The sequence below is a fragment of the Pseudorca crassidens genome, chromosome 1, assembly GCF_039906515.1.
Source record: "Pseudorca crassidens isolate mPseCra1 chromosome 1, mPseCra1.hap1, whole genome shotgun sequence".
NCBI classification, from domain to species: domain Eukaryota; kingdom Metazoa; phylum Chordata; class Mammalia; order Artiodactyla; family Delphinidae; genus Pseudorca; species Pseudorca crassidens.
In genome coordinates this window covers 33624934-33637031 of record NC_090296.1, presented here as the reverse complement: position 1 = coordinate 33637031, position 12098 = coordinate 33624934, and the positions used below count along the sequence as shown (strand labels likewise).

The window sequence follows — 12098 nt, the reverse complement described above, 5'->3', positions numbered from 1 at the left end:
TAGAGGCGGCCTCACTCCACAGGCTTCCTCTGGCCCTCAGAATTCTGAAGGAGGTATCTCTCAATGCCTGGGAGGTAAGATCTCTTGGAAAGTTGGATATCTTATTCCATTATAGTAGGGCTGGTGTCATGGTTCCAGAAGTATGTACTTCTAACGATCTAAGTGCAAGTCGAGAGAATGTCCACAGACACGGGCCTCTCATGGTTCTGGACCCGACTCCACACCCCCAAGTCCATGTCCTCATGTGGGAGCTGAGCAGAGTGGCACTCAGGGCATCACCTGCACCGAGCTCTCCAGCATTCCTTTTGTCACAAGAAATCAAACATTACTGTGGGTGATGAGCAACACTTTCAGAACTGGGCAGATTGCAGAGACCATCATTCCCCTGCTGTCCCTGCCGGGACCCCACAGTCAGGGGACCCATTTGGGTCAAGTAGGGTGGGCATGTCCAGAGGAACCAAGGGGCATGTGGACAGTGGCCTAACGCCCAGCTCTAGAATATGGTTCCTGGGCTAGTTACCCAGACTCTCCGGGTTTAATTTCTCCTCTCTTCTGAACACAGCAGTTCTCAACCCTGGCTAAACTCACTTAAGGAACTTCAAAAAGACAACCACACCTGGGCCCTAACCCAGGCTGATAAAATTAGACTCTCTGGGGGTAGAACCTGGGAACTGGTACGTTGGAATCATTTCAGGTGATTCTAACGTCCATGTCCCTTTGTTTTTATTTTGCAGTCTCTAATCTGCTGGGTTGGCATCCGGATAACTACGCTGTGAGTATGGAGTGGAGTGTGGAGAGAGGTAGCAATGAGGCCGATTTTATGTGGCTGCAGGATTCGAACTGGAGTCACAGGAGCAGATTACAAGGAGGCAGATTTTAGTTCAGATTCGGAAGAAATTTCCGACCATTCCTGAAACACCAGCCTATGAACCACACAAGATGATCCGTTGTGTGTAAATTTATATTAAGCGCGCCTAATTTTGCAGATAGATACATTAACTAGTTGAGTAGACTTTACTCCAAATAGCTTTTGGCTGTTTCCAAAATTCAAATCCATTCCCAAGAGCCATCACAGTGTCACTTACCGCAAGGTCCTTAACCTCTCTGAGAGGCCAGGGCTCCCTCCCTAAGACGGTTGTGAGGCTCAGCCCCATGCCTCACTGTGGTAAGATTTCAGTGAAATAAGGAAGGAAGGTGAAAGCTCCAGATTCCACTGACGGAACCTAAATGAAGGTGAGTCCTCAGGCCATCAGTGAAGATCTGAAAAGACGGCATTTATTCCTAGTTCTGAAAGTAGTTTTAAGCCTGGAGTGGAGAGGTCTGGGCCTGGGTTGGACTCCATCTTCCCCACCCAGTAGTGACGTGACTTGATCTCTCTGAACCTCAGTTTCCTCCTCTATTAATGGGACTGGGAGGGTCAAATGGGAAACACTCACACAGATCTTAGCAGAGAGCCTAACATTTGGCAAATGCTCCATACGTGCTGATACCTTGCTAACTGTTATCACCCTTGAAGTGAATCCAGAGCCTACCTGGGTGAAGGGGATAAGCCTGTGCGGATGTGTAAGTCTGGAACGTTTGTTAGGACACCCCGCCCCACCTCTCTGTGGTCGCAGCTCCTGGAGAGTCTGTTGACTTCCATGCAAGTCCCAGGCCTTTGGCTCAGGAGCTCTACTCCTGTAGAGCGTGTCTGGGCGTGAGAACAGAAGCCAAGGTAAGTGTTTGTTTTGGAACAAAGAAGGGACAAGGATGGATTTCTGGAGGCGCTGGCCATTTCCGAGGAAGGAGTCATCTGTTTCTCATAAGATGGAGAGGTGGGGTGGAATCCATTTTCCTGAACTGTCTCATACAGCTCCTGTGGGTCAGGAGAGGGACTGAGGGAGGTGTAGGCCCGTCCACAGCCAGGCCTAGACTTTGAAAATGGACTTGCCTTTCTTTTGTGTCTTCCAAGGCTAGGCGAAAAGCATTTCTGAGTTGCGTGCTCCCATCTTCTCCATAACTGGATGAGGGTGTGTGTGTGTGTGTGTGTGTGTGTGTGTGTGTGTGTGTGTGGAGAGACAGTGTGTGTGCAGGGGAAATATTGCTGGGAAAGGTGTCTAGGTGAGCAATCCTGAGTCACTGGCTCTGGAAAATACCACCAGAGCCCTGATTTAAATTTCTAAGGGCTCTTTAACTTCTCTCCCTCACTGTGGGGTTCAAGAAACTGCTTTCCTGGACTTCCCTGGTGGTGCAGTGGTTAAGAATCCGCCTGCCAATGCAGAGGACACAGGTTCGAGCCCTGGTCCAGAAAGATTCCCACATGCTGCGGAGCAACTAAGCCCATGCGCCACAACTACTGAGCCTGCGCTCTAGAGCCCACGAGCCACAACTACTGAGCCCACGTGCCACAGCTATTGAGTTCACGTGCTGCAACTACTGAAGCCCATGTGCCACAGCTACTGAAGCCCGCATGCCTAGAGCTCGTGCTCCACAACAAGAGAAGCCACCACAGTAAGAAGCCCGCGCACCACAATGAAGAGTAGCCCCAGCTCGCCACAACTAGAGAAAGCCCGCGTGCAGCAACAAAGACCCAACGCAGCCAAAAATAAATAAATAAAATGCATAAGTTTAAAAAAAAAAGAAAGAAAGAAACTGCTTTCCTGATGTAGCTAAAAGTGTCAGCCTGTCTGCACAAACCCCCTCACAGAACCACCCTCAAACACACCCAGCCGTCATTAACAAGGGGAAGGTGATTTTTCACAGGGGTTTTGTTCCTCCCCATTCAGCGTTAAGGTTCATGTTTTGCTTTAGCACCACCAACATTTCATTAAACCTTACTCAAAAAAAAAAAAAAAAAAGGCACCCACAGCTCAGAATTTGTTTTGAATTAATTATTTTATTTTTATTATTTTGTTGTTGTTAAAGAGTCGAGGGATGGACCAGGAGGGGCAATGGTAGCTCCCTCCCAACTCCCAACCATTCAGCAGCCCCACCCCTGCCCCCTGCTGTGGATGGAAGCCGATGGTAGCAGTGGTGCAGGGAAAGCGGAGTTGTCACAGCTTGTTGTAAACAGATGTCAGGGGCTGTCAGTGCCACATCTCTCAACAAATCCAAATTACGACCCCAGGATTTCCACAGAAATAACTGGGAAGTGTGGAGAGACAGAACTCATAATACCTGCAGCTTAATAAGGATGGCATGCCTGCTTCCATGAGGAACTACTGATCTCATAGCTATGCTCCAGAGGTCCATGGGAAGGTCTGGTCGGGTGGCCTTGTGTGACTTTACCAAGAATGACCATCTTGCTAGGGGTGGGCAAGAATTAAACATTTAGTGAGTCCCTTCTATGAGTCAACATTGAGCTAACAGCTTGACACATATTCTCTATTATATCTTCACCACAGCCATGTGAAGTAGGGGAGGGGAAACTGAGACTCAGGTTGTGTGTCAGTCAGGATAGGCAAGGTTGTGCTGTAGTAACAAACAGTCCTAAGAATCTCAGTGGTTTTATACAATTAGTGTGTATTTGCCACTCACAGCAGCCTTCCATGCAGTGACTCCAAGGCCCTGGCTGCTTTGATCTCTTGGCCCACCATGTAAACTCAAGGCCTCTGCCACAATTGCCCTGGCAGGGGAAGAGAGAGACTGGAGAATCATGCATGAGTTTCTTTTTTTTTTTTTTTTTTGCGGTACGCAGTCATCTCACTGTTGTGGCCTCTCCCGTTGCGGAGCACAGGCTCCGGACGCACAGGCTCAGCGGCCATGGCTCAGGGGCCCAGCCGCTCCGCGGCATGTGGGATCTTCCCGGACCGGGGCACGAACCCATGTGCCCTGCATCAGCAGGCAGACTGTCAACCACTGCGCCACCAGGGAAGCCCATGAGTTTCTTCTTCAGCCTGGAAGTGAACTTCTGCTGTCATTTCAGTTGCCAGAACTAGTCCTATGGCCCCACCCGCCTACAAGTGGGCTGAGTCTTCCATGTGCCAGGAAGGGGAGAAGCACAGGATATTGGTGAGCATAGGTGGCGTTGAACACAGGGAGGTTTAATAACTAGCAGGTAGTGGTTGGCAGAACGAAGGTGTAAACTGAGTTCTGCCTAGAATCAAAGCTCAAGGTCTGTCCATGACACTTGGAGCCAGGGAGAGGACCCCTTCCCTCCGACCTCGGTCAGCAGGCCTTGTGTGAGCATTCTTGTGTGACCCGCTGGGCACAAAGGCAGTCATTAAATAGCAACAATAGACCCTTGTACTTCTACAAAGCCTCCGCATTTTCAAGGCTTCTTAAAGTACGTTGCTTTACCAAATCCCTAAAACACCATAAGGAAACAGAAAGGGAAAATTTCGTAGCCCCGCTTCTTGAGCTCCACATCTCAAGAAGCCAAAACCAGAAAGGTGAAGAGACCGGACACACTCAGAGCTAGTTTTTGAAAAACCCAGACTAGAACCTAATTCTGATAAAACCTCATTTGAAACTCTTCCCAACCCATCCCACTCTCTGTAACTTTAGTATCGGGAAAGACCACCCTTTCCCCCCAAATTATCTCCTCTCCTCTAAACTGCCACCCTCAGGACACCATGCCTTCACTGGACCCTCCTCTGGGGGATGTCATCATCAATGCATGCAAAACAATTAATATGTCACACTGTAAAGGCTTAGGTTTAAGAACATCTGAGACAGAATGTAGATAATGGACAGAACAGGGTAAATGAGAGAGTGCAGGAAGGCTGAACTGAGAAGCCACTGGCCTTGGTGAGATGTGGATAAAGGGGGAGTCCATTCCAGGTGGAAATTCCTTCCTAATTCTCTCTTTCCTCTGTTCTAGTCTATTGCATTTAAAATTTTACTAAGTGCCTTTCCACATACTATTTTATTAAATTTCCTGAAAAATTCTGTTAGGGAATTGAGAGCTTGGTCAGATCTTTCTTCTCATTGGACAAAAAACTGAAACCTACAGACGATAAAGTGATCTGTCTAGCACCAGAGCAAACTAGAGCCTGAACCCAATTAAAGAGGCAAAAATGTTAAAGAGTAATAATCGTCGATCCTTGTGCATATGTGGTGAAACTGTCACATTTAGAGCTACCTGGTAGCGTATAAATTAATACATTTTATAAAAAATCAAGCTTTTAGTATGAAATATTTCATACATATAATGGATTTATATATGTATGTGTGATATTTAGAACAATAAAACACTATATCTATCACCCTGCTTGTTACCAGTGTTCTAAAACATTAGGTCACTTTAAATTATAAAAATGATGTATACTCTCGGCACAAAATTCAAATCATGCAGAAGATAGAAACTTTAAAGTCTCTTTTCTCATCCTGTCGACCACTGAATCCCACTCTTCAGGATAACCACTGTTAACAATTGAACACAAGATCTGAATTAAGTTCATTTTGGAAACAATCCAGAGAGATATATATGTACACACATATATATATAAAGAGTCTAAAAATGTCTGTAACTTTTGGTCCCGTCACCCCATTGTGGGAATTTATCCCAGGAAAAGACCTCCTAGGATTCCTTCCTTTCCTATAAATGGCCAAGCTCATTCCCACACAAGTCCTTCCCCTTGTCGTTTCCTCTGTCTGGAAACCTGTTCCGCCAGATTTGCTCATGGCTGGAAGTCCACTCAAGTCTAATCTCAGATGTCACCACCCCTGAGAGGTTGCCATGGTCACCTGTCTAGACTGGCTCCCTCTCCCCACAAAACCACCTGGCACAGAGTAGGAACGTACATCTGAGTTAAGAGGATAAATGTCCACTCATGAAACCACCATCTGGTCTACTTAGATAAGGGATATTATTTGACTCACCTTGGAACCCAGGCGGCTACTACTGCGAAGAAACAGTTCTTGCTGGCTTTCAAGACTCTAAGGACCTGGCAGTGTGGAAAGTCACCAGCCAGAGGCCATCCCGACTGTCCTTTCTTCCAGCAGAAAGGCTGCCTTTCAGACGTAGATACTGCAAGGTGGGCTGCCTTCCCTTTCAACCCTTTTCATTCGTGGCTTCTAAAACAAACAAGAGGTAAAGAAAATCGATGGGTGAGAGTCTCTATCAAAACAACACCTAGTCCTACTTAACTTAAGCTGAATAATTTGAACACTCTCAAGTCAGACAATGGAAACATTGAGAGTTTCCACCAAAACAGAAACTTGGCCAAGTGGGAGGGGTATCCAGAAGCCTCCACAGCATTCTGAGTTGGCAGGGGAAGTCTTCTTGCTTAGCCTGGGGGTAGGGAGAAGGGCTGAGAAAGGGAAGCCTAGGTCCTAATCAGAGCTCCACAAACCCTCTCTAACTTTTTTTTTCCTTATAGCAAAATAAAACATGTTTACAAAATAAATTACATAAGGAAAAAATCAAAACCTCACATAATCCTGCCATCCAGAGAGGCAATATTCTGTGGTGTGTCCTTGCAGTGTTTTTTTTTCATAGCATAATTATGTTTAAAAAAATTAAAATGAGATTATACTGTATACTTATTGCCTCATAAACTGCTTTTTTCACTTAATGATATATTGCAGACATCTTCGCTTGCCATTAAATACTACTCAATGCTGTCAATTTTTTTTTTATAGCTGTTTAGTATCTCATTGTATGGCTGTATCATCTAACAAACACCCAGTCATTGGAGATTTAAGTTGTCCCCAGTTTTTATAAGCAGCTTGTCAATGGCTGTTTCTGAAATGCATTCATGATTATTTCCTTAGGACTAATTTGCGGAAGTGGAATTTCTGTGGTAAAGGGTATTGAAATTCTAAGGGTTTTTTTATGCAGCTGTTGTGGCCAGCACATTTATATGTTTGAAGAGCATTAATAGACGTGGTTGACTACCTTATTCTTGGTCTCTTCACCTATATTTTTACTGAGTGTAGTGACACAGAGCTAGGAACAGTACATTCAGATGGGAACTTCTGCCTTCAAAGAAGCTTGTACTTTTTAAAAAAATTTTATTTAATTTATTTAATTTTTTTGGCTGCGCTGGGTCTTCGTTGCTGCATGCGGGCTTTTCTCTAGTTGCGGCGAGCAGGGGCTACTCTTCGTTGTGGTGCGCAGGCTTCTCTCTGCGGTGACTTTTCTTGTTGCGGAGCACGGGCTGTAGGCGCACAGGCTTCAGTAGTTGTAGCACGCGGGCTCAGTAGTTGTGGCTCACAGGCTCTAATGCTCAGGCTCAGTAGTTATGATGCACGGGGCCTTAGTTGCTCCACGGCATGTAAGGTCTTCCCGGACAAGGGCTCGAACCCATGACCCCTGCATTGGCAGGCGGATTCTTAACCACTGTGCCACTGGGGAAGTTCAGAAGCTTGTATTTTAAACAAAATCTTTTGATTTTTGATCTGGACAAACGTAAAGCAAATCAATCAAACAGAAAAAAAATGATCTATTAATTGATCAAATCAGTTAAAGACAAAATTAATGGGAGACCCTGATTTCCTTTGTTTTCTATCATTAAATAATTACTTAACTAATTACTGAATTACTTAATGCGTTAAGTTTGCCATATGTGCATTTATGGTTCACGTTTGCCTTTTATGGCACGCACTGATGACTGGCTGCCTAGTAGCCTTTTCCCATCTCCTCCATATTCTGCTTCCTATTACGGACAATGAAAAGCCAGAAATTCACTTTCCCAGATGCCCTAGCAGGTGAGGGTGGCAAGTCTTAGCCCAGTTAGAACCAAGGAGACATTTCTTGCAGGGATCTGGGAAAGTTTTTTCCGTGTTTGACAAAAGGAGAGAGTTCACAAAACAAGCTCTTATCACCTTGGCCCTTCACCCCATTCCCAGGCTTTGAACCTTGTCATATCAGTGCATGATTCCAGGAGCTGTGGCAACTGTCTTATAATCATGAGGCAATAAGCATCAGGATTAAAAAAAAAAAAAAACCCTCTGATAATTGTTAGTCCTCAATTACATCAGGGGGGCTGCCGAATCTACCCTGGATTCTAGCTCCCAAAGTAAACATCTTTATGGCTTAACTTAGTGGTTCTCAATGTTAGTGGTTAGGCGAACACATTCGAATCACTTGGGAATTTTGTTAAAGTAACACCGATACAATAGGTCTGAGACTCATTTTTATGGAGATCCCAGTTGCTGCTGATGCTGCTGGTTCAGGGACCACACTTTGAGTAGCAAGCATCACTGTTTTATTGGCTTGAGGCATCTCAACTGGTACATCCCTTTTCTGGATGCAAACGTCACCCTCATTATTTCACAGGTGTGGCTCTGGGAACCATGAAACAGCAGGAAGGATTCTTTCCTACCGAGGGTCCATTAGCCCTTCTGAATCATCAGCCCCTAGCCAGAACTGGGGGATTCCTAAATTAATGCATTTTCCAGTGGTAAAGTCCTGGGTCCTGAAGCTGTAGACTGTCTGCAGATGTGCTGTCCTGCACCTGCTGCCCCAGCCAGACCGGCTTTTCTGACCAGATCCACCCTGACAGGCAGCCTTAGGCCAAAGGGGCTGTAACTAGAGCTCATCCTTTCCTTGGGGACCTTTCTCTACCGGCCTCCATCTTGGCTCTCCTCTTCAGGTGGCATCTTTCTCTTTGGTTGCTGAAAGTCAGGTTTCCAAAAACAGTGATGGTGAAATTTCAGGCCACAGAGAAAGAACACTGGCAGAAGCCCTCCATTTCCTTCGGAGATGTCTACACATTAACGCTTTCTTCCCTCTTTCCTTCAGTCTCAGGGAAGACATGCCGACCTCCTGCCTAACACAGCAGTCCCCATTCTGTCACGTCTGCTGCTCTGAAACCTCTCAGCAAGGTCATCAGTGACCATCTGGGTTCTCCTTCTTCTCCCAATGGGCTAGTCCATTTCTCTATTCCCTTGTACAGCAAAATCCCTCAGGTAGATTGGTCTGTCCTTGTATCTCCATCTCCTTCTGTCCCATTCACTCTTGTACTCACTCTTGTGAAGTCTAAGTCCCCACCACCCCTCTGAAGCTCTCTTGTCAAGGTTGCCCATGACCTCCAACTTGTAAGTCTCAGCGTTTTAGGTTGGTCCCTATCTTACCAGCTGATCGAAGTTTTTGGCACAGTTAAGCCCTCCCTCTTTCCTGCCTGTCTGAGCTCACTCCCATCAGCACACCCCATTCACATGGTTTCACTCTTACCCTCACTGGCTCCTCTTTCTCAGTCTCCTGGGTTGGTTCAGCCTCCTCTTCCTGACCTCTCCATGGTGGAGGCCTGGGGCCCAGTCCTCACTTCCCTTCCCTTCCCTTCTAAGTTTCTCCAGGGATCCCGCCTCTCCCATGGCTGTCAGTCCCATCTACAAGCTGATGAAATGTTATCTCCAGCTTACCTCCCCTCCCTGGCCCCCACCCCGGGTCTAGACTCGAAGCTTCACATCTCCAACTCAGAATTCTCAACTTCTCCTCACCTGCACCATTGACTTAGAAGCTTATGCGGAGGGACTTCCCTGGTGGCGCAGTGGTTAAGAATCTGCCTGCCAATGCAGGGGTCATGGGTTCGATCCCTGGTCCAGGAAGATCCCACATGCTGCGGAGCAACTAAGCCCACAGGCCACAACTACCGAGCCTGTGCCCTAGAGCCCGCGAGCCACAACTACGGAGCCTGCATGCTGCACCTACTGAAGCCCGTGCACCTAGAGTCTGTGCTCTGCAGCAAGAGAAGCCACCGCAATGAGAAGCCCACCCACTGCAACAAAGAGTAGTCCCTGCTCTTCGTAACTAGAGAAAGCCCACGCCCAGCAACGAAGACCCAAAGCAGCCAAAAATAAATAAATTAATTAATTTAAAAGAAAATCTCTAGTGTTTGGACCCAGATATCAATATTTTTTAAACATCCTCAGAAGATTCCAGCAAGCAGCCAAAGTTGGCAATCAGTGCCTAAAACTCATTCCTCATGCACAGGAGAGGCAGTCCTTTGGTGGCCAGAGACTGGGCATGGGAGTCACACCAGTTTGGCTCTTGACCTACCAGCTACATGTCCGTGGCCAGGTTACTTAAGATCCCTCTGACTCAGTTTCTTTACTTGTAAAGTGGTGGTGGTGGTGGGGGGGGGGTGGTACCAACCTCACAGGTGTTGAAGAATTATATTAAGTGAAGTGACTGATATGTAAAAGGCATTTAATATATCTCATTATTTTTAGTCCATAGCTCAAAGTTCCCCTCATTGGTTGAGTATACTTTCCAACATGCCCAAGGAGACCCCCCTCACACACACACACACACACCACATTTTAAATTATTTTTCCTGAGGCTACATAAAACCTATTGTAAGCCTTGTCAGTTCCCTTCTTGCCTCTCACCATTTCCACCTGGTTTCTTGAAACTATACTTATAAGGTTGACCTTGGGTGCCATCTTAGAAGTCCCTGGCTGTCCTCTTTGGTTCTGAGTTGCAAGGCACTGCTGCTGTTGGTGGGTCCCCCTGGGCAGGACTTTATCATTTGGAGTCTTCAAATCCCTGTGTTAGAAATGGGAGGAGAGTCCACACAGCCTGATGAAAATATTATGTTTCCTTGCTTTGGGCTAAAATTATCTCACCCTATCATGCTGATTGGAAGCCCAGGCAGTTGAATGCCTTCGGTTAATTAAAATGCAAAAATACATCAATGATTACTTATTAAATGCATTTTTCCTCAGCAAACCTCTCAAAGCTGAGATTTCTAGAGAAAATGGGCCGTACAAGGGATCACTGGTAATGGCGTGGTCAGGGATCCCTAGACAGGACAGGACTTTAGCCAGTTCATATTCAGGCCTTGGGGCTCAGGTTAAAACCCAGGAGCTAGGGCTGTTCTGGTGGGAAGGGCTGACCTTTGTACTCTGAGGAAGTCAGGAGGCCACACCCACAGAACCTGTCTGCTATCCTAGGCCAGGACTAAAGTCTGAGGTGAGGCGTGAGAGCTGAATTACAGGGAAACCATCATGGTAGAGCCTTTGACTTAATAGACATGATTAATAAATACCATCTCTGAGCTCACACCATATGCCAAGCATTTGACATACTTTCTCTTGCTAAGTTCTCCCAACAGCTCTATGGATTAGGTACTAATGTCTCCAGAGAGAGTATCTTCATTCATTCATTCAAGACTATTTATTGAACTCATATGTTCAGTCCTTTTTGGAAACAAAAGCCAACACATTCCCTGCCTCATGGAGTTTACCATCTAGTGGGGGAGACTAGTATTACTTGGATAACGCACAGATCAATGTATTAGAACACTTTTGGCCACATGCTAGATTGAAGTATTTCAGGCAGCCCCTCTCTTGCTACCATATAGAAGTGCTGCATAAACACAAGTAAAACATTTGAAAATACACAGCTGAGCTCAAAAGAAAAAAAGGAAAATCCTCAGATTCCAAAGATAGTGCAAGAACTCAAAGTCAGAATGAGGAGTGAGAGCTGAGCCTTTGATTCATGGGGTTTCGACTAGATAAAGGCCCTAAGTCCTGGAGCCTAGAGTTCTAAGGCCCTTTCAAAGATAGGAGGTAGCCCTAGGCTGTTTGAGGCAGGAGGGCAGGAATTTATCCCTCTGAACTTATCCTTTTAAGGCTTAGAGATTTAAAGAGAGAACTAGTCAGGGAAAAAGAAGCCTGGGAAAACTCTACCAATCAGGCCGGCAGGAGGAGCAACAAAATTTTCTCACTGTCCTGAGCTTGGGTGGGAGAAAAGTTCCTGTGAAAGATGGAAGGTCCAGGCCTGCCCCACATGGAGGGGAGAGTTAGATGGCTCCCACTGCATCCCCTCCTTGGTGTGCCACTGGTCCCAGGACCCCTGTGCCAAAAAGTTAACATAAAAGTTAGTCCAGGGTCTTCCCTGGTGGCGCAGTGTTTAAGAATCCACCTCCCAATGCAGGAGACACAGGTTTGATCCCTGGTCCAGGAAGATCCCACATGCCACAGAACAACTAAGCCCGTGCACCACAACTACTGAGCCTGTGCTCTAAAGCCTGCGAGCCACTACTACTGAGCCCGTGCACCACAACTGCTGAAGCCCGCACGCCTAGAGCCCGAGCTCTGAAACGAGAAGCCACCACAATGAGAAGCCCGTGTACTGCAATGAAAAGTAACTCCCACTCTCCACAACTACAGAAAGCCCGTGTGTAGCAACAAAGACCCAACACAGCCAGAAATAAATAAATTAAATA

General features: G+C 46.4%; 1 long non-coding RNA gene across 1 annotated transcript; it reads right to left on the bottom strand.

Annotated features, from left to right (window-relative positions):
* Positions 1-2855: 2855 nt before the first annotated feature.
* Positions 2856-8109, bottom strand: LOC137221931 (uncharacterized). Its single transcript, XR_010942211.1, has 3 exons — positions 6821-8109; positions 5803-5997; positions 2856-3875 (listed from the first exon to the last, which is right to left on the bottom strand). It is a non-coding gene; the product is annotated as an uncharacterized lncRNA (long non-coding RNA).
* Positions 8110-12098: the final 3989 nt, after the last annotated feature.